The 12,365-nt window shown below is 39.7% G+C and overlaps 1 protein-coding gene across 1 annotated transcript in view; it reads left to right on the plus strand.

Annotated features, from left to right (window-relative positions):
• Positions 1 to 12,365, plus strand: part of LOC120350636 — a 203,537-nt gene that overhangs the window by 166,204 nt on the left and 24,968 nt on the right. The window lies entirely within an intron of this gene.

Genomic DNA, 12,365 nt, shown 5'->3' on the forward strand with positions numbered 1-12,365 from the left:
AATACTCATGTCTTTAAGTGACCAAATTTATGGGGGCACATCTGATACCTATGCAAAATTGTTGAAAAGTGCGAAATTGCAGTATGCGAGTGCGCGTTTGAGCTTCCCGGTTAGGCCGGCCGGTCAATGTTCACAACATAATCGTTTTGCTGAATAATGAATTAACATTCTAAATTCAACATAAATGTCATTCGTCGGACCGTCGATATTTTTGATTCCCGAGTTTGAAGAAGAGGCAACAGAAGAAGAAGAAGTCAAAGCGAATGAAAAATAAATGGAAACCGGTAGTGTAAATGCAGGTATCCCTACAAAGGAGTCAACGCCGGAAAAGGTCATCGACCCAAATAATTTAACAGCAACCGAACAAATATTGTATAATAGTTGAAAGAAAGCTGAAAATAAATGTGTAATGATGCAAATCAAGAATGAAGAGCTTGAAACGAAGCTAGAGCGGTCAACAATGCATCTGATTGGAAGAATCTCTCTTCTTGAGAAGAATGGAGAGAGTAAGATCCAGCCTCAGTCATTTACTGTTGGAGGAAATTTGAAAACTGATAAACTAACTGCCAAAAAGGAAGAAAACAAGAAGCTACATTAAATGAGAAATTTTCTCTATGGATGGAGAAGAGTTGGCAAAGGAGACTGAATGGATTTGAGTGAAATCAAGAAATCAAAAAAAAAAGGAAGATGGATACCTCGCTTTCACCCCCCCCCCCAGCCTACAACAAGCAGTGCAGCAACTGACAGCCAGCACACCAAGGAAAAGAAGAATAAAGTAATGCCCACACCTCCTATCATTGTGAACGATATAAAAAATTTATTACGTTTTTGAAAACTTTGAACAGTGTCTCTCCAGATGACAAGTTTAGAATAAAGCTAGTCAGTGATGAAACATTCAAAATCAACGTTCTAGATGTAGATACTTATAGAAACGTGACGAAAAAAATGGTTGATACTGGCTATAAGTGGCATTCATATGAAAATAAACAGTCTCGACCCATCAGAGTGATGGTAAAGAAACTACATCTTTCATGTAGTCCAGATACCATACTTGATGATTCGAAGAATCAAGGCTATAAAGTCCTGGAAGTGGTAAATAAACTCAAATAGAAGACTAAGGCACCATTTGACATGTTCCTGGTATCCTTTAGCTGCGAGGAAGATATCAAAAAAGTATTTGAATTGGAAATGGTTCTTGGATGTACGGTGGAAATTGAAAATATGAGGAAGACAAAGCTGATAGCCCAATGCAAGCATTGCCAGGCTTACGGTCACACTCAACATTACTGTAACATGGAACCAAGATGCCTGAAATGTGGATCAAAGCATTTGGGTAGGGACTGCCAAAAATCCAATGATGTCCTACCAGAATGTGTCCATTGCGGAGAAGCTCACCCTGCAAGTGACAGAGGGTGTACAGTAGCTATTGAACTGCAGAAAATCAGAAATGCGGCTCAAAAAAGGAAGCCAAACACTCCCAAGAGCTCAATCAGTCAAAATCCAACTACAAAGCTTGGAGATAGAGATACTAAGCAGGTAGAAATTCATTTGCTTAATCTAAGTAGAAGAACATTTGCACAGACTGTTGTAGGAAACAAGGGCTCTGAGTCGAATAGCTGTCAGTTTGATAATATGGAGGCAGATATTAATCAGGTGCTGAAGCTCATTTTACATGAGTTAGACAAGCAAGAAAAAAGTATCTTCTATCTTAAAAGCCGTTTTGAGAAGTTGGATAATAGTATATTTCGCACCTAGGGCCGAAAATGAGACTTTTCCGGCTCGAAATCGGTTTTAGAAATGATTGAGAGCCGGAAAAACATTTTTGCCCATGGTGCGAACGCTATTTTTTGCCACACAGAAAAATAAACAATATATATATGAAAATAAATGCACTTCTGAAAGCAAAAGTGGAAGGTCATAGCTCTAGCAAATCTGAGGTAATCTGAATATCAGGAAATTTTCCAAGTATTTTTATTTTTTATTCTGATTTGTTTAAATAGCCTAAAAAATTATGTCCAATTATGTGGGAGGTTGAGTTTATACTTTTTTATTATTTCAAATGACAATAAGATGATATTCTTATAATTTTTTTTAATTATTCATTAATAAACATAAATGATAAAAAGTTTTCTGATCAGCTGTTCTAGCACACTTGAAATTTGGCCAATCTGAATGTCAATGTAAACAATGCTTGTTGTCGTCAACTTCGGAAGTTTAGGTTAGAAGTTCTATCCTACTCTGAAAATCGAATTTGAATAGTTTATAATATACAGGGTGATTGACGAGGATATGCGGTAACTTTGAGAGCTCATTCAATATGTAAAAATAATGAAAAAAACTTATATAAACATAGGTCCGGAAATGTTTCGTTAGCGAGTTATACAGGGTTAAAGATTTCGCCTGGATTTCAGTTCCGCTGAGTAAATGAAGACTCTCTGAAATTCTGGGAAGTCAAATTTAGGGGCAAATGCCATTGTTTCTTATGGTTTTTTACCTGAAAAATTGATTAGAACAGGTCCCAGAACTGTAAGATGAGTAGTTTTTGAGTAATCCAGTGTAAAATGCAAAAACATTGAGTAAAAAAACACAATTTTTACATTTGGCCAGCAATCGCTTTGTTATTTTACCAATAAACTGATCAAATTTCAGAACAAAACTTGTAGAAAATTTAATTCTAAACAAAACGGTATGATTGAAGTATACAGAAAGTGAACAGATAATCGATTAAAGGAAGTTTTATTGAAAACTGTAATGTAAAGTTATGCAATAAAATTACAGTAAATGCTCAAAAATGTTGCCATTAACTTCAATGCATCTTTCTGCTCGTTTAAGAATTGCTCTTGTTGCTTTTCGTAGTTCTACGGGGCTCTCCTTTAACTGCACAAAGGCTTCATTAATTCGATCAAGTAACGCCTCACGGGAATTGACTTTGATCTCGTAAACATGATCTTTCATCCATCCCCATATGCAGAAGTCCAATGGCGTATGCCATTGCCAATTAGCTTATCATCAATAACACCACACCATACATCAATGTTAAAACGGTATTGAAAGTTACATTCAATTGTTGCATGAGGGTTCTCTTCTGCCCATGAATGTTGGTTTCGTAAATTGTTGATACCATCACGAGTGAACTGTGACTCATCGGTAAATAAAATGTACTTGAAGAGTTGACGATGATTGACTAACCAATTGCAGTACTCCAAGCGATGTTCATTGTCTCCTGGTTGTAAATGCTGTACTTTTTGTTTATGGTAGGGATAAAGGTTGTTCTTATTAAGTGTTCTCCAAACTTTACTTTGCGCAACCCTAAACCACTTTGAAATACGTCTTGTACTAATACCTGGACTATGTTCAACAGCAGCAATAATGTTTTCTTCTACATTAACATCATGTTGGCGAGGGCGGTCAGACTGGATCTTTACGCTTGGAAGTGATCCTGTTTCCCGTAACGTACGAAATGTAGAAATAATGGTTCGAGCATTTGGAATTCTACAATAAGGGTAACGTTGTCTGTATACTTCCACAGCGATTGTAGCATTGCCTTCACATACACTGTAAATAAACACCATATCGGCGTATTCTTCAGTTGAAAATAAGTATGGCATTACTACTCCAACAATTTAATAATTACTATGGACAAAACAATGCTAACACGGACTAAAATTCAATACGACGAACAGAACAATACACACGTGGACTAATACTCAGTTGTTACCTCTCAAGGAATTAAAATTCTACATTTCAAATCACATCATTGTTGATCAGCTGTTATTGTAGTGCCAACTTATGAAAAACAAATTATCCGCTCAACATGTGTATTTTTTTTTATTATTTATGTTTGTTGTTTATGTTTATTTCTTCATTTTAAAACTGTGTTCTAATATTATTTTATTTTGAAATTTTAGTAAAAAAATTAAGGTGTTAAATTTAAGTAAAAATCATTAACTTTTTACAGATCTTTAATAAGAAATCAACAGAGTTATTGTCGGCCAAATGAAAAACGTGTGTTGTTCTGTTTTCAATAAAACTTCCTTTAATCGATTATCTGTTCACTTTCTGTATACTTTAATCATACCGTTTTGTTTAGAATTAAATTTTCTACAAGTTTTGTTGTGAAATTTGATCAGTTTATTGGTAAAATAACAAAGCGATTGCTGGCCAAATGTAAAAATTGTGCTTTTTTACTCAATGTTTTTGCATTTTACACTGGATTACTCAAAAACTACTCATCTTACAGTTCTGGGACCTGTTCTAATCAATTTTTCAGGTAAAAAACCATAAGAAACAATGGCATTTGCCCCTAAATTTAACTTCCCAGAATTTCAGAGAGTCTTCATTTACTCAGCGGAACTGAAATCCAGGCGAAATCTTTAACCCTGTATAACTCGCTAACGAAACATTTCCGGACCTATGTTTATATAAGTTTTTTTCATTATTTTTACATATAGAATGAGCTCTCAAAGTTACCGCATATCCTCGTGAATCAACCTGTATATCTTATCTGTATTTCATTCATTCAAATAAAATGACAGTATATTATTGCAGAATACTTTATTCAATTCTAGAAGCATAAACTAATTCCGTTTCATAAACTTTTTGTAAAAACGTTCAGCACCATGGATATTGCCCAAGTAGTTCCAAAATTATCCACCAGGTTTCGTGATAAACGCAGTACTATGAGATTTGGGGTTAGATTCTATTATACTCTGGAAATTGAATTTGAATAGTTTATAATATCCTATTCGTATTTCATTCATCCAAATAAAATGATAGTATCTTATTGCAAAATAATTTATTCAATTCTATAAGCATAAACTGATTCCATTTCATAAACTATTTAGTAAACACGTTCACATCAAATTAGAACAGCTGACTTCAAGATTATTTTACAGCCCTAGGGCCGTGAAAATTTTACTGGCCTGGGCAGAAATCAATCACTTTCGGCCTCCATATGATGCACGAAAAACAGCTCATTACATCCAAGTGGGGCGAAAAAATTGTTTTTCTGAATTGTAATGCTGAATACACTTAGAATAGTTGAATGGAATGCTAATGGACTCCTTAATCGGCAACAAGAATTAGAAGCAGTTTTGAATTTAGAAAAGATAGGTAGATATTTGTTCAGTTTCAGAAACTCATTCCACTAAACAATCTTACAATATAATCAGAGGATATAAGACTTATCATGCTATACATCCCAGTAATTTGGCGCGAGGTGGAAGTGCTGTTATCATCAATCCTAGTATTCAACATCATAAAAAAATTAAATATGAGTCAGAAAGAGTGCAATTAAATAGTGTAGCTGTTCAAACAAGAACTTATAAGTTAGTAGTTGTGGCTGCTATCTACTACCGATGAACTTTGGAAATGCTTGTACGATATTGCAGATAAAAAATGTAAAAGAACTTAGATCATTGACCTCTCTGTAGAGATATGGATTCACTTTAATCTGTCAGTATAGATTTAGAGAGTGATAGGAAATTTCTCAATTCACTTTAATATGACAGTATAGCATTAGATGTAGAGAGAGAGAGAGAGAGAGGGAGAGAGAGTAGCATTAGATGTAGAGAGAGATGAGGAATTTCTCAATTCACTTTAATCTGTCAGTATAGCATTGGATGTAGAGTGATAGGGAATTTCTCAATTCACTTTAATCTGTCAGTATAGATGTAGAGAGGGAATTTTTCCTCTCAAAGGGAAATTATTTTTCCCTCACTTTCTTCATCCCCCTCATCTATACTGGAGCAGGGGAAGGGTAAATCTATTTTGAGAGAGAGTGAGAGAGAGATATCTCTTTCTCCTTCTTCATCCCCCTCATCAACACTGGAGCAGGGGAAGGGTAAATCTATTTTTAGAGAGAGTGAGAGAGAGATATCTCTTTCTCTCTCTTCATCCTCCTCATCTCCACTGGAGCAGGGGAAGGGTAAATCTATTTTTAGAACAGAGAGCCCCCCCCTCGTCTTCACTGGGTAAGGGGAAGGGGAAATCTATTTTTAGAACAGTGGATGGGAGAGGGGGGAGAGGGGGGAGGGGGATTTCGAGCAAAAAAGTGGCTTCAAAGTATCAGAATCACACTACTCACACACACACACACACACCACACACACACACACACACACACCACACCACACACACACACACCACACACACACACACACACACACACACACACACACACACACACACACACACACACACACACACACACACACACTCCAGTGTACAACTTTGCGCTTCTTTGACCCTCTTAATTCTGCCAACATCACATCAAAAAGTTCCCATATTCTTGCGCCACTCTGTATTTCATATTTCAAGATGGTCCTTCCATATCTTGCATATGGAAAAGTTACGGTCGATTTGAAGGAGACTCTTCAAGTCCTCAATAAAATGAATGAAGTCTAGGAAGTCATTCCAGCAATTTTATCCAATTCAATTATTTAGAACTTCATAATGAATTAATAATTGAATGCTCTTATTTGATATTATTCCGAATCAACCAATTGAATTTATCGACTTGTGAAAAAATATCCACTATCATTCAAATAAGATGCTGTAGGCAGCCCTGCAAATTTAATTCTTAGCCTCACAAAATAAATGTTGCAGCCAAAACTTGTGTTAAGAACCGGTTTTCTCCCCGCTTTGTAAGTTAAACTAAACACACCATTTCTCCCCGGATTGTGGGTTGGAAGTGTACACATCATTTCTCCCCGGTTTGTGCAGTGAAAGTGTACACACATTTCTCCCCGGTTTGTGCAGTGAAAGTGTACACACATTTCTCCTCATTTTGTAGGTTAAATGCATAATTTTTTTCCAAGTTAACAGAAGAAAAATGTTACAATTGTATTAAGACCTTCTATATTTTCAGAATTGTATATTTATACCTTCTAAAACAAAAATTGAATCTTTTATTTTTCTTGATTTCTGTTCAAGATTAATATTGGAGCTAGGATGAATAAACAGGGAATCTATAATGCTCTCCTGATTGATAAATATGTTCCTTTTCTGAATGAAGAAGTAACCTAGTAAATATTTATGTGGTGTTTATAAATTTCTTAATAACCAAGTATATTATTTGAACCTTAAATTAATAATAATGAAGGTGAAGAACTAAATAATGTATGAAAAATAATTTCTTTTCATGGTTAGAGAGCACGTTTCGGAGTAGATATTTTGTGGACCCATGAGAGGTCCGTACCGCTTGTATTATTCAGCCCCATACTGGCCAGTATGAAACTGCTATGAAATTATATTTCAAACTTTCATTACACCACAAAAGTACGACAAAGAGTTTCAGTACCTAATATAGTTCATTTGATAAGAAAATAAAGTAAAAGCATTAAGAAATCATACACTCTAGAGATCTATCTGTCTATGGCACACATAATATAATCTTTTACTTTTACCATAGATACACACATAATCATTTTCTTTTACCATAGACAGATAGACCTCTAAAGAGTATGATTTTTCATTGCTTTTACTTTATCTTCTCATCAAATATAGGTAGGTTATTAGGTAGTATTAGTATGTCCTATTCCACCCTCTAGGTTTTCTAATAATTGCGAAGTATTGCTACGACGCGGACTAGCTACAGTCGGGTATGGGTCAGGGTCGGTGACCATATTGACTGGTGGAGATACTGGACCTACACTTCTCCCCTTGTCTTGATTCTTTACCCTCTGTCTTTGGTGGGAGGTATTTAATTTGAAGGGAAGAGTGTGTGCCCGTGCCGTTGTTGGCCGATTCGGCCCTCGGCTCTTGGAATTCAGGTTGGGTGTTAGGGAGAATTGAGGTGACCTTAACCAAGGATACGGATCCGGATATCAGATACCCACAAATAATTATATTTGTAAAGGTAGTACGCAATCTGAACCAACTGCGAGTTGACAGCGAGCAAAGCTGTACCTGCAAGCCTGGAATAAAGGTTGTAGGTGGAGGAACTCGGGATGGAGTTTAACAAGGAATGATATAGAATTTTTGTTACGGTTTTCGCAATCTGAGACTGTGGGCTGTCGGTGTGCAGACTGAACCTGCGCACCCGGTATTAGATCAATATGATTGGAGGGGCGTAAGAGGTATAAGGTACAGGATATGATATACCGAGTTTGAGGTATAGGGAATATTTTATCGGGCTTGGGAAATGGAGATTCGTTAATAGGATTGTTCCTTCCTGTAACTAATGGGGTTTTGTTCAATAACTCGCAATCTGTGAATCACGATATAGTTCTCAGCAAGCTGAACCTGCTAGCTAAATACAGTATATCAATTACAATTTTATGATAACTGAAGCTCAAAGGATGAGGTTTTGGGTGTCGGATTTCTGAATCGCGAGCCTGCAGCTGCGAAAGGATTTTCAGCAATTCTGAAACTTCTAAACAGGATTTCAGCGCTAATCTGATGACAGCACGCCGGTTATTAAGGGCCAGTCTGTAACTGCCCTTAAGGGTATGGGAATCACTCTCAATCGTCCGAAACGCTTTTAAATTAATAGTCAGTATGTCGACTATTATGAGAGGATAGGGAAGGGTTTACAAGGATTCTCCTAAGCTTCTCGCTGGTCTGAGAACCGCGACTGGGTCGATCTCTAATCTGTGACTGAGATCCTGCTCTACATAAGGTTTCCTACACCTCTCGCTGGTCTGAGGACCGCGACGGGAACGATCTCTAGTCTGGAACTGAGATCTCGCGCTATACAGGGTAGGAAAAATTAAGAGGAAGAAAGAGAGAGGATGCCGCAGTCTGGGGACTTCAGCGAGGACGTTCTCAAGCTGTACCTGAGAGCAGGAAGTGTCGCAGTCTGTGACTTCGACAAGGACGTTCTCAAGCTGTACCTGAGAGCAGGAAGCATCGCAGTCTGTGACTTCGACAAGGACGTTCTCAAGCTGCACCTGAGAGTGGGAAGCGTCGCAGTCTGTGACTTCGACAAGGACGTTCTCAAGCTGCACCTGAGAGCAGGAAGCGTCACAGTCTGTAACTTCGACAAGGACGTTCTCAAGCTGCACCTGAGAGTGGGAAGCGTCGCAGTCTGTAACTTCGACAAGGACATTCTCAAGCTGCACCTGAGAGTGGGAAGCGTCGCAGTCTGTGACTTCGACAAGGACGTTCTCAAGCTGCACCTGAGAGCAGGAAGCGTCGCAGTCTGTGACTTCGACAAGGACGTTCTCAAGCTGTACCTGAGAGCAGGAAGCGTCGCAGTCTGTGACTTCGACAAGGACGTTCTCAAGCTGCACCTGAGAGTGGGAAGCGTTGCAGTCTGTAACTTCAACAAGGACGTTCTCAAGTTGTACCTGAGAGCAGGAAGCGTCGCAGTCTGTGACTTCGACAAGGACGTTCTCAAGCTGTACCTGAGAGCAGGAAGCGTCGCAGTCTGTGACTTCGACAAGGACGTTCTCAAGCTGCACCTGAGAGTGGGAAGCGTCGCAGTCTGTGACTTCGACAAGGACGTTCTCAAGCTGCACCTGAGAGCAGGAAGCGTCACAGTCTGTAACTTCGACAAGGACGTTCTCAAGCTGCACCTGAGAGTGGGAAGCGTCGCAGTCTGTAACTTCGACAAGGACGTTCTCAAGCTGCACCTGAGAGTGGGAAGCGTCGCAGTCTGTGACTTCGACAAGGATGTTCTCAAGCTGCACCTGAGAGCAGGAAACGTCGCAGTCTGTGACTTCGACAAGGACGATCTCAAGCTGCACCTGAGAGCAGGAAGCGTCGCAGTCTGTAACTTCGACAAGGACGTTCTCAAGCTGCACCTGAGAGTGGGAAGCGTCGCAGTCTGTGACTTCGACAAGGATGTTCTCAAGCTGCACCTGAGAGCAGGAAACGTCGCAGTCTGTGACTTCGACAAGGACGATCTCAAGCTGCACCTAAGAGCAGGAAGCGTCGCAGTCTGTGACTTCGACAAGGACGTTCTCAAGCTGTACCTGAGAGCAGGAAGCGTCGCAGTCTGTGACTTCGACAAGGACGTTCTCAAGCTGTACCTGAGAGCAGGGAGCGTCGCAGTCTGTGACTTCGACAAGGACGTTCTCAAGCTGCACCTGAGAGTGGGAAGTGTCGCAGTCTGTGACTTCGACAAGGACGTTCTCAAGCTGCACCTGAGAGCCGGAAGCGTCGCAGTCTGTGACTTCGACAAGGACGTTCTCAAGCTGTACCTGAGAGCAGGAAGCGTCGCAGTCTGTGACTTCGACAAGGACGTTCTCAAGCTGTACCTGAGAGCAGGAAGGATTTTAGAATAGGGAAAGTGAAGAGAAAGTAAGAGAAAGGATGCCGCAGTCTAGAAACTTCGGCGAGGAAGTCCTCAAGCTGTACCTGAGAGCTAGAAGGATTATAGAATAGGGAAAGTTAAGAGAGAGAAAGAGAAAGGATGCCGCAGTCTAGAAACTTCGGTGAGGAAGTCCTCAAGCTGTACCTGAGAGCTAGAAGGATTTTAGAATAGGGAAAGTTAAGAGAGAGAAAGAGAAAGGATGCCGCAGTCTAGAAACTTCGGCGAGGAAGTCCTCAAGGTGTACCTGAGAGCTAGAAGGATTATAGAATAGGGAAAGTTAAGAGAGAGAAAGAGAAAGGATGCCGCAGTCTAGAAACTTCAGCGAGGACGAGCTCAAGCTGCACCTGAGTTCTCTAGGAAAAGGATTGGGCTTTTCCTACTTGGAATTACAGCAAGTCAGAAACTGCTAAGCGAATTTAAAATACAGGGCCACTCTATAGTATGAAAATTAATAAGGAAAATACATCCCTAAAAACTGAGATTACCTTATTACAGGAGAGGAAATGCACACAAGTGACCAGTCCTAACATACAGTTACCTGAATCACTGCAGAATTAAATACGGAGAATAGCAAACAAATTCCCGTACTAAACTTAAACGTCGTGAAGCGACAGAGTCCAGACTTAAGAATTAAGCCCTCAAAAATAATTTGCTTAAGAGCCTAGCTAAATTTCTCCACTCAACTGTTGTAGCACAAACTTGAGATCCCTCACAGGTTTCAAAACCAAGAATAACTCGTTCACCCCCAGTGATACGAATTCGGGAAAAAATAGCTGACAAGAAAGAAAAACCCACAAGGTAATTCTAACTCCGAGTTGTTCGGAACTAGACCTACAATATTCTACGTTAACACAAGATAGAATAATAATTAGTGTCGGTAACGTTGTAAGGAGAGGAGATTCGCGACCCGATCTCACGCTCAACCACTGAACAACTGCCTCTCTCCCAGGTCTTCTTGAAGCAACACCGGGTTGCTGAAAGTTAGGAGGCCGGGGGAAAAGGGGCTTGCTGACCAATGGGAGTCTGAAAAGACGATCACGCCACTGGTCATGTGACAGGGTTTGAATCCACTGGTGCTGATGATAAGGGTGCAGCTAATGACACTGATATCAATTGCTACACTAATTCAGGCCGGTAAACAATATTTCTATTCCAGAAATTTCATGAAGAGCGATAGTGACCCAACTCGGTAGCCGCTTATCGTTTTGATGATACGAATGCTGCTAATTTAAAGGGGTTGACGGCGATGGTGATAATGCATATACACAACTACAAATCTAACAAAATATATCCGGCAGACGATCCTATTCCTATTCTAAAATAGAATAATTTCGCTAATTTTTCGCTGGACGACGGCTCTCCATCCGTCACAAAAATTCACTTTGTGACACCCCACTCCTACTAAGGAGGGGGGGGGGATTGGCGTTGAACGTACAAGGCGACGTCAGGAATACCGGGTACAACCACACCACATCCGAATTGTCCCATGAAGTTCAACCAACAAAGAAAGGAAAGTCAAGTCCAGGGGGATAATACGTCTTATCCGGGAAAAAAAAATAAATTTGGAAATAGAGAGTCGACATCAACGGTATCTTACTCTAAAGAAATGGACATGAGTTTTAAGATTATGGTGAGGACGGTATAGAGCTATAAATCTGAAATTCCTATCTGGGAGCAGCAGCTGTAATAAAAAAAAATATTTAAAAGGGAATTTCGACGACTGTACTGAATATAAAAGAACGGAGCAAAGAAAGGAAAACAAGAACAATAATCCTCTTCAAAAAAAAACTAACCTCCTAATTAATACCTCATTGAAAATAATATGAGATCAATGTCGCACTCTCATCCACTTACACTTGCCGTCGGGACCGAGCACTTTAAACCTAGGACGGCCGGCCCGTCGCTTATGAGCACCTGGCTTATTGTAAGGTTTGTACAAAATGCGGGATCTGTCGAAAATCGGGGGATTCAGGTTCCTGGAAGTAGACGGTGTCGCTGCTGAAATAGCCGACGCAGGGGCAGATGACTCTATATCCATCGTGATGACCTCCGCGGCTGCTCCAGTGATCAATGTTACTGATTCCATGTCCTCCGCCGGAATCATTCT

Source organism: Nilaparvata lugens, chromosome 3 (genome assembly GCF_014356525.2).
Source record: "Nilaparvata lugens isolate BPH chromosome 3, ASM1435652v1, whole genome shotgun sequence".
Classification (NCBI taxonomy): domain Eukaryota; kingdom Metazoa; phylum Arthropoda; class Insecta; order Hemiptera; family Delphacidae; genus Nilaparvata; species Nilaparvata lugens.